Source organism: Erinaceus europaeus, chromosome 5 (assembly GCF_950295315.1).
Source record: "Erinaceus europaeus chromosome 5, mEriEur2.1, whole genome shotgun sequence".
Taxonomy (NCBI): Eukaryota; Metazoa; Chordata; class Mammalia; order Eulipotyphla; family Erinaceidae; genus Erinaceus; species Erinaceus europaeus.
The window spans coordinates 109,728,461-109,743,943 of NC_080166.1; the positions used below are offsets into that span (position 1 = coordinate 109,728,461).

Sequence of the window (15,483 nt, forward strand, 5' to 3'; positions counted from 1 at the left end):
CTCATTGCTGTCATGCCACTATTAGCCATAGTTGCCATATTTTGATGGTTGTTTTGAATTATTTATAATAACAAAAAAGATTTATTATCAAGGAAGAAATTAATTTAGCTATGGAATCTTTCTTAGATATAAACTAAGCTTTGAATTCTATCTTAGTTTACTATTTTCCCAATTTCTTTTTTCAGGAATAATTGAGAGAACACATTACCATGCCCAAGGACCCAGGCTCCAGCCCTCAATCCTCACCTGCAGGAGGGAAGCTCCACTGTGGTGAAGCAGTATTGCAGGTCTTTCTCTCCATCTCTTCCTCCCCTCTCAACTTATCTCCATCTCTATCCAAAATAAAGAAATAAAAACTTTTTAAAAAAGAATACTTCTTAAAATAGTTAATCATGAGATCAAAGAAAGAAAGAATAACAAAAAAAAAAAAAACACTACTATAGTCTTCTTAGGGAAACAGAATTTTAGCTAAATTACACTTTATTTATTAATGCAATAAAATGACAACAAAATTATTCAAAATATCATAGACAACCATCCACATAAAAACATGCACTCAGGGAGCTGATGGTGGTACACCTGGAAGACCAAAAAAATATCACACTCAAGGACCTGGGTTTAAGCCCCTGGTCCCCAGTTGTAGGAGATTCAAAAATAGTGGAGCTGTAGTGTTTCTCTCTCCCACTCTCTCTCTCTCTCTTTCTTTGCCTTCTTCTTCTTCTTCTCTCTCTCTCTCTCTCTAATTGCTATCAAAAAGAATGGCCACAAGTAATGGTGTAGTTGTGGCACCAAGCCCCACTGATAATGGTGGTAGACAAAAAGAAAAAAAAAAAGGAAGAGGAGGAGGAGGAAACTCTATGTGCCATAATTTAGAACAGTTATTAAGATAATAAAAGAGATGCAGTGTAATCAATTTTCCTAAGATAAGTAATCCCTCCAGGATGTGATAATGTATTAGTGGTTCAAGACTTATTATTTAACAGGGTAGGTTCCCAGTTGGAGTAAAAGTCAGATTAGTTGCAGTTAGCAGAATTTCATGTTTTGAGTCCATTCATAATCTTGTGATGTAATGATCTAACCAAACAATGGGTTGGGTGAGAAAATTTGATTAAAATCTACAGGGCAACCTTTTCTAATTATTGAAAGACTCCTCCACAGAAGGAGTTTCTCATCAACCCATCAAATGAAGCACCAACAAAACTTCCCAAAACAATGAAAAATAAAACCATTCTCCTACTACTTGGAGTAGAAGAAAAGAAAAAGAATAAGTCTGGGTGAAGAAGGAAGTTTCAACATGGAATGAAAAAAGATACTGGAGATTTAAATGATAGATCCCTCTGAAAAGCAAAGAAAAAGCACAGAGACATAAAATGAGAGAAGAGGTCATACCATTAAGATGTCAATGGGTGGATTTGAAAAACGAGTATTTAGCACAGCAAAAAGCCAGCATAGCTTCTTTTAAAAAATCAAAACAAAAAAAATCAAAATAAAGCTGGAATCAGAGATGTAAACATACAATGAAATACCTGATATATCTGGAGTGAAATTTGAAAAAGTACACAGTGAAGAGTGTGGCCCACCAACAAAAGCTAATGCATCAGGCCCACAGTCTGCCAGCAGTGTGATTGTGAAAATCATTACCACAGAACCTCTACCCATAGGACACCAAAGTAAAAGCCCTGTGGTGAGGGGGAAGGTGGACATTTGGCTTCCCTGGGCAGTGGGGGTGGGTGGGGGGTGGGATGGGACACAGTCTTTTGGTGGTAGGAATGGTGTTTTGCTGGGAAATTGTGCAGATGCAGTCACATCTGCCATGTTGTGCCCTCAGGGCACTGTCAATTCCCTGTGATAGTTGAAGTGCTTTGGTTACTCCTCTCCCTTCCCATTCTCATGAGAGTTATTATCCTACCCTGGAGTGCTATGGTTACTCCTCCCCCTTCCCATTCTCATGAGAGCTATTCCCATAAAAGCCCTCCTTCTTCCGCCCCTTTCTCTCTTGCCTGCCTTTCACTTCGGTGATTAGATGCAGGGAAGGTTGCTGTGCGAGGTGGCCATTTTTGCTACCTCCATGTGGCCCAAGCTGCTTCTCTCTCACCCAACTCTGAGGTACCAGAGCAAATAAAGGATTGAGTTCCCTTTCTGCTCCAAACCTCCTTTTTCTGCACCCCGCCACCACAAGTCACAGTGTTTATGTACACTCCTATTAAAGTGTAGTCATATAAACCACTATTCAATTAATATGAGAGAAGAAAAATTGATCACATGTCTAGAACTTTTTAAAACACAGACTGAGTCTTTTTAATACATAGGCTGAGTCTTTGATATGTTGACTCTCTCAAAAGCCTAGACCAGGAAGAACAGAAGCAACCTGTGACACCGCTATATACAAGAGGCTGGGTATTATATAGCAAACCCTAACAAAGGGACTTTTCAAAGTTAACCCAATTACCAAATAATGTGATGATAACAATAACTATCCATTGTCTTCTAGAACCCTAAAACAGCAGGAACCTCACATTTCCACTATAGAGCCTATATTTCCCCCAGTCCTGGAACCTTAGGGTGGGGCCCACTTTCCTGCATGCTTCTCTCAATTCATACCAAATAATATTGCATCCACCGATTGCAACCTAATCAACACAATGAGTGCCACCTCAGTATGCTTCACTTTAGACTGTGTCCACAGACTTCAGGTGTGGAATGACAACCCTTCAGCTTTATTACTCGGGTGAGACCTTTCCTTTCATAGTGTTCTCTAATTCCATTCCAGGAGGTTCACTTCCTAACAAAGTCCCAAAACCTAGATATAGACCAGGTCCCATGAGATAGAGCATATGTTCACACGTGTCCATAAACCAGGGAAAAATATATACCTGAAAGCAGAAGTACACAAAAGTGCAGAGAGTACCCCCCCCAAAAGTATGCTAAAAAAAAAGTGTGTCAGGGACACTTCAGCAGCAGTCTGAAGTTGTTTATGTTAACCTGCTAGAAGAAGACACAAAAAGCCATGCTAGATTTACAACTCCTGAAGATGTTCAAACAATAGTGCATGCATATTCAGAAATTAAAAAGGAACACAGCTGGAAACTCGAAATTCTTTCTGGTGTTCCCAAAGAAAGGTATTGACAGAAAATTTTGATAGATAGGCAGGCCAAAGTTAATCAGCCTTAGCTGAGAAGTTCATCATCAAAGCTGAGAAGATTACACTTGAGAAAACTCAACAAGCAAGTAAACATTATATTATTTGAATATGTTTTCTAAAAAGCTTTGATCCATTTAATATTTCACTGGATACTCAGACTATCTATAGAAAAGCCAGCCATTGTTGTTAAGTAAGCAATGCAGAATGCTCTTTTTCTAAAGTTGTTAAGAAAAGAAAGAGAGAAAGAAAGAGAGAGAGAGAGAGAGAGAAAGAAAGAAAGAAAGAAAGAAAGAAAGAAAGAAAGAAAGAAAGGGGCCAGGCAGTAGCACATGGGGTTAAGTGCACATGGCACGTAAGGATCCCAGTTCGAGACCCCAGTTACCTACCTGTAAGTTGCTTCACAAGTGGTGAAGCAAGTCTGCAGGTGTCTATCTTTCTCTCCCCCTCTCTGTCTTCCCCTATTCTCTCGATTTCTCTCTGCCTTACCCAGCAACAACAGCAGCACTAATAATAATAACAACAAGGGCAGCAAAGGCAACAAAAGGGGGAAAAAATGGTCTCCAGGAGCGTTTAATTCATAGTGCAAGCACCGAGCCCTAGCAATAACCCTGGAGGCAAAAAAATTATATATATCTTTGGTCTTTGTAAAAAAACAATGTGGCAAATGTCCAAATATTTTTAATTCATCCAAAGAGACTCATCAGCATTTCTCTTCCCCAGACTAATAAGGTCACAAGCCCCCCTCTGTCTTATTCTGTCCAGATTCCTGTCTGCTCAATTTAGTCATTATCCTATAACTACAAATTGGTCCTAATTCTTCTCACCAGGAGAATTTTCCTTTTATATAGCTACTCCTCAGGTGGGTTGTGTTATAAATACACCTCTGTCATCTAGTACCAGCAATTTATCATCACCTTTAGAAACAGACTCAGATTTCTCCTTCTCCAGGTCTACCACTCATAGAAGCCTCTCCCCTTCAGGCTATCTGGGACATCATACAGTCATAGAAATCGGGAATTGGGGAATCCATCAACTACTCTACAACTTTCTTGTGCTTTCAGAATCTGGTCAATCTGGATTTCAATTTATAAGTGGATAACTGTCATTTGAATTTATGCTTGGAAAATAAGATAGCAGCAGGCAGGAAATCAGTGTTGATCAAATCAAATCTATGGCTTTGTAATAGAACCTGAGCTGCCTCTACTATGGCTATTATTTTAGGAGGATTTCTATCTTTTTTTTTTCCCAGTTTTTCTTTTTTTTTATTTTTTTATTTTTTTATTTTTTTAATTTTTTATTTAAGAAAGGATTAGTGAACAAAAGCATAAGGTAGGAGGGGTACAACTCCACACAATTCCCACCACCCAATCTCCATAACCCACCCCCTCCCATGGTAGCTTTCCCATTCTCTATCCCTCTGGGAGGATGGACCCAGGGTCGTTGAGGGTTGCAGAAGGTAGAAGGTCTGGCTTCTGTAATTGCTTCCCCGCTGAACATGGGCGTTGACTGGTCGGTCCATACCCCCAGTCTGCCTCTCTCTTTCCCTAGTAGGGTGTGTCTCTGGGGAAGCTGAGCTCCAGGACATGTTGGTGGGGTCTTCAATCCAGGGAAGCCTAGCCAGCATCCTGGTGGCATCTGGAACCCGAGTAATGAAGCTGAAGGGTTGTCATTCCACACGTGAAGTCTCTGGATACAGTCTGAGGTGAAGCATGTTGAGGTGGCAATCGTTGCGTTGGTTAGGTTGTGATCGGCGGATGCAATATTATTTGGTTTGGATTGGGAGATGCATACGGGAAGGTGGGCCCTATCCAAGGGTTCCAGGACTGGGGGAAGTAGGGGCTCTATAGTGGAGATGTGAGGTTCCTGCTGTCTTAGGGTTCCAAAAGACAATCGATAGTTAATATTATCATCACATTATTTGGTAATTGGGTTAACTTTGAAAAGTCCCTTTGTTATGGTTTGCTGTACAGTACCCAGTATCTTGTATATAGCTGTGCTATTGGAAGCTTCTAATCTACTTGGTCTAGGCTTGAGGATTTCTATCTTATACAACACATTTGTCTGCCAAAAGATCAGAAGTTCCAATGGGTCCAAGGTGAAGAATTGCCTGTAATTCACAGCCTCAATCTGCCAGGTCAAGAAGCTCTGATTACTTTAAAAATATGGAGCCAGGCAGTGGTACACCTGGTAGAGAATACATGTTACTGGTATAATGACCCAAATTTAAACTCCTGGTCCTCATGAGTAGTTGTGGAACAGTATTGTGAGTCTCAGTCTCTCTCCCTCTCCCGGTTTTTCTCCCTCTCCCCCCCCCCTCGCCTACTATCCCTCTCTTTCTCCCTCCATAATACTTATCTAGCTTACTCAACCTGATTTATGCAGCCAGTGCCACTTCTACATGTTCCACTTTGGAGTGTGTCCAGTGACACCAGGCATAGGATGTCAACCCTCCAGCTCCATACTCAGGTGAGACATTTCCTAGCTCATAGGACTCTTTTAAATTGTTCTTTACTATCTTTATTTATTGGATAGAGACAGCCAGAAATCAAGAAGGAAGGGGGGGATAGAGAGGAAGAGAGACAGAGAGACAGAGAGACATCAGCAGCACTTCTTCACCACTCATGAAGCTTTTCCCCTACAGGTGGGGACCAGGCACTCGAACCTGGGTCTTTGCACAATGTAAGATGTGCAGTCCACCAGGTGTGCCACCACCCAGCAGTCTACAGTGACTTAGTTAAGTGAAGCAAACAAGTAGAAAGACCTAAAAATGACATCATATGGTACTTAATCAAATAGATTCTACATACACCTAGATACCCTCCTTACCTACTCCCAATGTCACTTCCATCAATCACTTTTAAGTACAAATGTGTCAGATAAAGTAAGGACTACAAAAGCTGGATAAGGGCAAGAGATCAGCACACTTTAATGATGGCCTTTTTTGTCACTACCAGGCCACTCCATCATCCAGGGCCCTAGTCATGGAATCCTGAGATTCCCACATAGATATGATGGATCTAGACCTCTAATAGATCTCTCTCTCCACCATAACTGGTCATCTCCATCAGGAACAACATCATAAACCCTCTTATAGACCTCTATAAGACATTGCCCTCAATGTAGAACAGTGGTAGAAATTGCCCCACTATCTGGAGAGAGGCTGGTCAACATACTCTGCCACTTGGGGAAGACTGATCCTGAAATGAATGCAGCTTAGAATGTTCTTAATTAATAATGGTCATGGAATGCGAGATCAGACTGACAGAGATACAAAGGTTACACAGGCTCCTGTGCTAAATACGAATAGACATGGGCCAGTGGTCAGATTAATGGAACTTACAGTTAATGGTATTTATATACTTTTCCCATATTTGGGGGCTTCTCTCTGCCCTGATCTAGCTTTCTAGTCCTATCCTCAGCTCTGACATCATCTTCCCAAACAATACTCCTAGCCAACCTGCATGTTACCAGTTCGGCTCAAAAATTAGTAATGTCATGGGCCCCATGGAATATATCTAAAATAGACTTCTTAGCTTCTTCCCATACAAATACTCTTACTTCCATCTGCTTTACTTTTATCCTTATGTTCCTGATTATTAAACAAATTGTTGTGCTTTATACCTTAATGCTTTTCAGCCAGCAAGTTGCAGATGCTACCATATGATGCCAACCTGACTTGCCTGAGCAGACGACCTCATCAATGTGTCCTAGAACCCCAACTCCCCAGACTCCTTCCAGGCTGGGAGTATGGAGTCACCTGTCACTGCCCAGGTCCAGTAGAGAAGTAATTATAGAAGGCAGACCTTCCACTTTCTGCTCCCCATAAAGATTTTTTTACCCATATTCACAGAGGGATAAAGAATAGGGAAAATTTCAATGGAGGGAAGGAGATACAGAACTCTAGTGGTGGGAATTGTATGGAATTGTACCCCTCTTATACCATCTTGTTGATCATTATTAAATCACTAACAAAAGTTATATAAAAAATACCTACCTAGCTTAAAATACAGTATGACTATATTGAGAAAAGGGTAGCATGGAAAGATTGTGTGGAAGGGGTCTATACAAAGGATAATGTGATGCTATGAAAGTAAGTTTCATTCTTATATTCCATATTAATAGTTAACACCTGAAATCACAAGGTTAACGTGGCAAAATAAGATGTTTTGAGGGATGAGGAGGTAAGCACAAAAGGAATAATTGAGATTTAAAACTAGTTCGCCATAGTGGCAGATAAACAAAATGAAAGAGGATCATATGTCACATGCATACTTTGTATAGTATTCTGGATATTTCAATCATGAGTATGAAAAAAAATCACACAAAAAAATTCCCAATTTCTAGACATCTAATCTTTGACAAAGGTGCCCAGACTACTAAATGGGGAAAGGAAAGTCTCTTCAACAAATGGTGTTGGAAAAATTAGGTTAAAACATGCAGAAGAATGAAACTGAACTACTATATCTCACCAAACACAAAAGTAAATTCTAAGTGGATCAAGGACTTGGATGTTAGACCACAAATTATCAGCTACTTAGAGGGAAATATTGGCAGAACTCTTTTCCATCTAAATTTTAAAGACATCTTCAATGAAAAGAATCCAATTACAAAGAAGACTAAGGCAAGAATAGACCAACGGGACTACATCAAATTAAAAAGCTTTTGCACAGCAAAAGAAACCACTGCCCAAACCAAGAGACCCCTCACAGAATGGGAGAGCTTCACATGCCATACATCAGACAAGAGGCTAATAACCAAAATATATAAAGAGCTTGCCAAACTTAACAAAAAAACAAGTGACCCCATCCAAAAATAGGGAGAGAACATGGACAGAATACTCATCACAGAAGAAATCTGAAAGGCTAAAAAATATATGAAAAAATATTCCAAGTCATTGACTGTCAGAGAAATGCAAATCAAGACAACAATGAGATACTAGTTCACTTCTGTGAGAATGTCATACATCAGAAAAAGTAACAGCAGCACATGTTGGAGAGGTTGTGGGGTCAAAGGAACCCTCCTGCACTGCTGGTGGGAATGTACATTGGTCCAACCCCTGTGGAGAGCAGTCTGGAGAACTCTCAGAAGGCTAGAAATGGGCCTACCCTATGACCCTGCAATTTCTCTCCTGGAGATGTATCCTAAGGAACCCAACACAATCATCCAAAAAGATGTGTGTATACCTATGTTTATAGCAGCACAATTTGTAATAGCCAAAACCTGGAAGCAACCCAGGTGTCCAACAACAGATGAGTGGCTGAGTAGGTTGTGGAATATATACACAGTGGAATACCACTCAGCGTTAAAAATGGTGATTTCACCTTTTTCAGCACATCTTGGATGGAGCTTGAATAAATCAGGTTAAGTAAAATAAGTCAGAAACAGAAGAATGAATATGGGATGAACTCACTCACAGGCACAAGTTAAAAACAAGATCAAAAGAGGAAACACTAAGCAGAACTTGGAAGGAAGTTGGTGTACTGCACTAAAGTAAAAAAGACTGGAGAGGGTGGGAGGGAGGGTTCAGGTCCTGGAACATGATGGCAGAGGACCTAGTGGGGGTTGTATTATTATGTGGAAAACTAAAAAATGTTATTCCTGTACAAACTATTGTATTTACTATCAACTGTTAAAGTATTAACCCCCCAATAAAATTCATTAAAAAAATAAAATAAATTCCTCTGTTTTAAAAGTAAAAATAAATAAATAAATACAATAGAATTATCTAAGATTTACTTGGGCACCAGAAAAATTTTAACCCATCAAATCTCTATTAAAGTTCTATCGCATAAGCATTAATTATATATTACAAATAAGAAAAATGTAATTCAGGGAAATTAAGTAGCTTACAAGTAGAGCACAGGACTTGTCTGTGAGGCCCCAGGTTCAATTCCAGGCACCACAAGACAATTAAAACAAATCATATAAAGATTAAATAATTTATCCAATGACTGTTATTCAATCATTTCTGGGTAGAGACTCAAACATGGAACATTTCTGACATGTAAGTCCTTCTTCTTTTTTTTTTTACTATTGAAAAATAGAAAAGAAGTGTCCTCAATGAAATGTCTTTATGGAATGACTGAAGAAGTCTTAAGTGAGAACTTTAAATGTCTTGGGTCAGGGTCTTAAATGTACTTCAAGGAAAAAAAAGTATATCCCCAGATGGAGGAGCAATGGAATGTGTGCTGCCAAAGACTGAGGAACAATTGGCCTGGCTCTGATAAGATACTTGAAAATCAAGTAAAATCAACAAAGCGTAAAATCAACAAAGAAATGAAGGAGCTAAATGAAGAAATAGATAAACTAGAACTATTGGACATTTTCAGAGTAAAAAATGGTGATTACATAGTTTTAAGCCCATGTTGGATGGAGCTTGAAGAAATTATGTTAAGTGAAATAAGTCATAAATAGAAGGCTGAATATGGGATGATCTCATTCACAGGCAGAAGTTGAAAAACAAGATCAGAAAAGAAAACACTAAGCAGAACTTGGATTGGAGTTGGTATGTTCCACCAAAGTAAAAGACTCTGTGGTGGGTATGTGGGAGTGGGGGGGGGGGGTTTCAGGTCTTGGAACAGGACAGCAGAGGATCTAGTAGGGGTTATATTGTTATATGGAAAAATGAGAAATGTTATGCATGTACATGCTATTGCATTTACTATCAACTGTAAAACATTAATCCTCAACTAAAGAAAAAAAGAAAAAAAAAAGATCATTCTATCAAATAAGAAGGATTGATACCTGTGAGCTTATGTGGAAATAGCAGTCATTACAAAAGATCCCCCCCCCCCAATATCAAGGTGTGGAAGGGAATAAAGAACACTTTGGTCATTATGCTACTTCTGGCTTTTATGAAATTAAAGTTTTTCTGACAAAGTAACAAACATACATCTGTCTGGAAAACTCTTGTGTCTTAAGAACATATGTTTAAGTGACCCACAAGAAAAAAAGATCTAAGACTAATATCTCTTCACAAAGTAAATTGTTATAACAGGAACATCAATCCCTGCTTGCATGGCCTGACTAACTGGAATATGTATATGGACAAAAAGATCCTATGCCTAAGTCAGCCCATTTCTGTGCAGTACACCCATCTTTAAAAAAGAAAACCTCAAAGATTAATGCTCAGCTATTTTTAAAAGATGAAACTGTGATTTCCTGACAATATGAACAGAACTGGAGGTGATTATGCTGAGGGAAATACTTAAGGAAATGAAAGATAATTACCAGATGGTATCACTCATATGTGAGTCTATAAATAACTAAAGCAAATGAACTTCTTCTTCTAGCATTTGCCCTTCTTCCGTAGCCAGTCAACAGCGTCAGGTTGAGCCTGATGTAAAGTTTTGAGACCTCCTTTGAATCTGGAGAGGTGGCAGTCGTTGACTATGTGGGTCATAGTCTGTCTGGAGCCGTAGGGGCAGTTCGGGTCGTCTCTGGTTCCCCAGCGATGGAACATAGCGGCACACCAGCCATGGCCTGTTTGATAGTGATTGAGGAGGGCCCAATCATAACGTGCTAGGTCAAAGCCGGGTTGACGCTTGCAGGGGTCTGTGATGAGGTGTTTTTTATTTACCTCAGCTGACTGCCAACTCTGTTTCCAAGAGTCTGGAACAGAGTTCAGTGTAGGCGTAGGGGACCAGATTGAGAGACGAGACATCAAGCGTTGGACAGGGTGGGCGAAGATATCCGTGTATATTGGCAGGTCCGGTCAAGCGTAGACGTGGGAAATGAACTTAGATGATGCCACATCCCAAAGAATATCTGGCGGGGCGATGTTGCTAAGAACTGGCAGCCATGGAACCGGGGTGGAACGGATGGTTCCAGAAATTATCCTCATGGAGGAATATAATTTGGAATCGACCAAGTGGACATGGGGACTACGGAATCATACTGGGGCACAGTATTCTGCAGTGGAATAGCATAATGCCAGAGATGATGATCGTAGTGTGGAAGCGCTCGCGCCCCATGAGGAGCTGGCCAGTCTTGCAATGATGTTATTCCTCGCGCCCACCTTTGCTGCAGTTTTTATGAGATGTTCGTGAAATGACAGGGTGCGATCAAGAGTAACGCCAAGATAGACTGGCTGGGCTTCATGCCGGATTCTCGTATCGGCAAGCTGCACATTAAGCTCACGCGAGGCCGAGGCATGGTGTAGATGGAAAACAGATGATACCGTTTTTGCAGTGCTAGGGATAGTCGCCATTTTTTACAGTAATCAGATATCAGAGACATATCTTTCGTGAGTGTTTCCTCGAGGTTGTCAAACTTGGATGCCTGAGTTGCACAGCACATGTCATCGGCGTAGATGAACTTCCTTGAAGAAGTTTCTGGGAGGTCATTGATGTAAATATTAAATAGCGTAGGAGCCAGAACAGAGCTCTGGGGGAGGCCACTTGAGACAAGTCTCCATCTGCTAGACTTGTCACGCAGATGCACCCGGAATCTTCTGTTTTGGAGAAGAAACAATACAGTGTTGGCCACCCATGGAGGCAGGCATCTTGAGATCTTGACTAGGAGACCACGGTGCCAGACCATGTCATAGGCTGCTGTGAGATCAACAAAGACAGCACCCGTCTTTAAATTCTTCTGGAATCCATTTTCAATGTAAGTTGAGAGGGCCAGGGCTTGTTTGCAGGTAGATCTTCCTGGGCAGAAACCAGCTTGGGCGGGTGATAGGAATTTCTCTGTAAGAGGAGAAATATGTGACAGAAGCAGCCTCTCAAGGAGTTTGCAACACATGGAGAGGAGAGAAATTGGTCTATAGCTGGCGGCCAGTGTTGGGTCTTTCTTTGGTTTCAAAACTGCTATTATCTTCGCACGATGCCAAATTTTGGGCATAGATTTGGATTCCAAGATGTGGGACAGGAATGTAGTGAGCCACTTCTTTGCCGCGGGGCCCAAGTTAAGAATGAGTTCTGGGGTGATGTTATCATAGCCAGCAGCCATTCCTGGTTTAACCCTCTTCAAAGCGTCTTCCAGTTCAGACAGTGTAAAGGGAGAGAGTTTTGGAGATGGACAAGATAAACGGAAGTGGGATGATCACTCATGGAAAATTTCTCTTTTCCAGACTGGGTCGATCTTAGCACGTCCAACTTGAGTTAGGTGACTGGCCACTGAGTTTGGAGATACGGGAGGATGGGAGACGGGAGAGGGTTGGCTACCGGCACCCAGACTATGAAGAAGCTTCCAGGCCTTCCTACTTGAGTGGGTGAAGTTCAGACTTTCCGTGAGTTGTTGTCAACGGGCTTGGCGTGCTGCATCCAGGGAGGCAATGAGATGGTCATCCACATCTGGGTCTCCCGACTCATCATACTGCTTTAGTAGTTGCTCACATTCAGCATCAAGACCAGGCGTATAGTTAGCACATCTCCCACGAGGAATAGCTTGGGAAGCTGCTTTGAAGATGGCTTGGCGGAAGCGCCTGTAGGAATCTTCAGAGGGGATAGAGTTAATTGGAATTGCAGGAATAGATTTGTTGGTAAGATCACTGAACAGATGTGCCAGTTTGCTTTCCAAAAGTTCCATCTTAGTTTCTCCGAGCACAGAATCAGTGGGAGCTGGAGACCAATGTGGATGATAGCTGGGCAGTGATGACTGTGCGGGAAGATCTTGAGAACTTGTCTTGTAGCAGGAAAGGCTTGGCTGTTGACTGTGCTAATCCAGCACAGGTCGGATGACGAGTCTTTATTCCATCTAGCACTGTGAAAAGAGCCTGGCTGTTTGGGATCGTATACTAGGGAGAGGTCATTCGCTGAAGCCCAGTCGGCTAAGATAGAGCTGTCAGCATGAGTGGAGGAATATCCCCAGTCTTGGTGATGACTATTAAAGTCTCCAACATAAACGGCTGGGTGATTCGGGCTACGCAGGACCTCATTATCCCATGAGGCACTGGGAGGCTTATATACGTTGACGAGCTGAATAGTTCCAATAGTAATGGAGTTGTAGAAGGTCGAAGAGGCCGTATGGTAAACGTCTGCAAGATACGATCTAGCGTAGATGGCTCAGCAGTGTTTAGGATGGAGATTATAGCATATTAAATTGAATCCACTGATGGTGAATCGAGCAGCTTCATCGACTGCTATATGTGTTTCTTTTAGGCAAATAACATCTGCCTGATGCTGTATCGCCAATTGACCAATAAGAACGCATTTGGCAAAGGACAGCCCCTCAACTTTAAGTTGGAGGACTCGAAGAGCAGGACCAACAGCTTGAAAGCTGTCAGGAGCTGCTTGTTGCTGGCTTTGAAAGTGACTGGGATCCATGTGGATTCAGTCGGCTAGGAAGGATTGTCAGTTTCCCCAATGAATGGGTACTGACGGGATGCACCACAGGAAGGTCGAACTAGCATAGCACAACAGAAATAACTCTTAGACTTTGTGAAAATTGTGGTTACTGAGTACAAGGAAAAGAAGACTCAAAAGAATGAATAGAGAAATCATTCTGATAGTATGACATTGGAGTTTGGATGGTAGATATAGTAGTTGTTAAATGTTAAGGTTTATTTATTTTCTTATCACTTCTATTGGGATGGGTATTGGTTTACACTGTAGACATGACACTTGGGTGTCATTTCATTATGCATCAGGACCCCAAAAGTTCTTCCCCACCTCTTCTTTGCCCTCAGAATCTTTTTACTTCAATGCCCAATCCAATTTTCATTTTGTGTTCTCCTTCCCTGTCCCTATTTTTTCTCATTTTTTTATTTGTTTTCCTCCCTTTTGTTGCCCTTGTTGTTTTGTTGTTGTTATAGTTATTGTTGTTATTGATGTCGTCATTGTTGGACAGGACAGAGAGAAATGGAGAGAAATAGAGAAGACAGAGAGGGGGAGAGAAAAACAGACACCTGTAGACCTGCTTTACCACTTGTGAAGTGACTCCCCTGCAGGTGGGGAGCTGGAGGTTCGAACCAGGATCCTTACTCCAGTCCTTGTGATTCGCACCATCTGCACTTAACCCACTGTGCTACCAGCCGGCCCCCCACCCTGTCTCTGTTTATTAAGTGCCACTTATAAGTGAGATAATTGGTCATTCATTCTTATCTTTTTGTTTCTTTTTTTGTTTGGTTTTTTTAATTTTTTATTGCCTTAATTTATTGGATAGAGACAGCCAGAAATCGAGAGAGAAAGGGGAGACTGAGAAGGAGAGAGACATAGAGATATCTGCAGCCCTGCTTCACCACTTTAAAAGCTTTCCCCCTGCAGGTAGGGATCAGGGGGGTTGAACCCAGGTCCCTGCACACTGTTAACATGTGTGCTCAACCTGCTGCACCACCACCAAGCCCCTCATTCTTCTCTTTTTGGTTTATCTCACTTAGCATGATGTCTTCCAAGCTCCATCCAAGATGATCCAAAAGAGATGACTGTATCATTTTTAACATCTGAGTAGTATTCCATCATGGTCATATACTACATTTTTTTAAAGCACTCATCTGTCATTGGACATATGGGTTGCTTCCAGATTTAGGCTATCACAAATTGTGCTTCTGTGAACATAGATTTCTGACAGATATTTTTGTTTCCTGTAGGTAAATCCCCAAGAGAGGAATTGCTAGGTCATAAGGTAGATAAATTTCTAGCACTCTGAGAAGGCTCCAGACTGTTTTCCAGAAAGGTTGGACTAATTTACACCCCCACTAGCAGTGTAAAAATGTTCCTTTTCCCTCAAATCCTCTCCAACATTTGTTGTTACTGTCCTTTCTAATGTACAATATTCTTATAGGCATAAAGTGGTATCTCACTGTTGTCTCTATTTGCATTTCTCTGATAATCAGTAATTTTGAGCAATTTATATTGTATTCTGTATCTACTGGCCCTCTAGATCTCTTCTTCAGTGAAATTTCTGTTCATGTTCTTGCCCCCTTGGGGTTGTTTGTTTGTTTGTTTTTGGTGCTGAGTTTAGTAAGCTTGCTATGTATTTTGCTTATTAGTTCTTTATAGGAAGTATGGTGTGTAAAGATTTTCCCCCACGTTGTATAATATCTTTCTGTTTGGATGATAATACTCTTTGCTGTACAGAAGCTTTTCAGTTTGATGTAGTCCATTAGTTTATGTTTGTTTTAATCTTCCCCATAATTAGATTTGAATATTTCAAGACTTCTTTGTAGCACAGATTGTGAATTGTTCTGCCAATATTTTCTTCTATGTATTTGATGGTGTCTATACTAATGTCCATGTTTTTTATCCACTTGGGGATGACTTTTGTGCATGGAGATATGTGGTGGTCCCATTTCATTCATTTGCACATTTCAATCCAATTTTCCCAAGACCACTTGAAGAGACTTTCCTTTTTCCATTTTATGTTTAGGGCCTCCTTGTCAAAACTTAGTTGTCTATATG

The 15,483-nt window shown here is 40.9% G+C and overlaps 1 pseudogene; it reads left to right on the forward strand.

Moving 5' to 3' along the window:
* The first annotated feature begins 1,169 nt into the window (after window positions 1–1,169).
* On the forward strand, window positions 1,170–3,248 carry LOC103120902 (la-related protein 7-like; annotated as a pseudogene).
* Window positions 3,249–15,483: the final 12,235 nt, after the last annotated feature.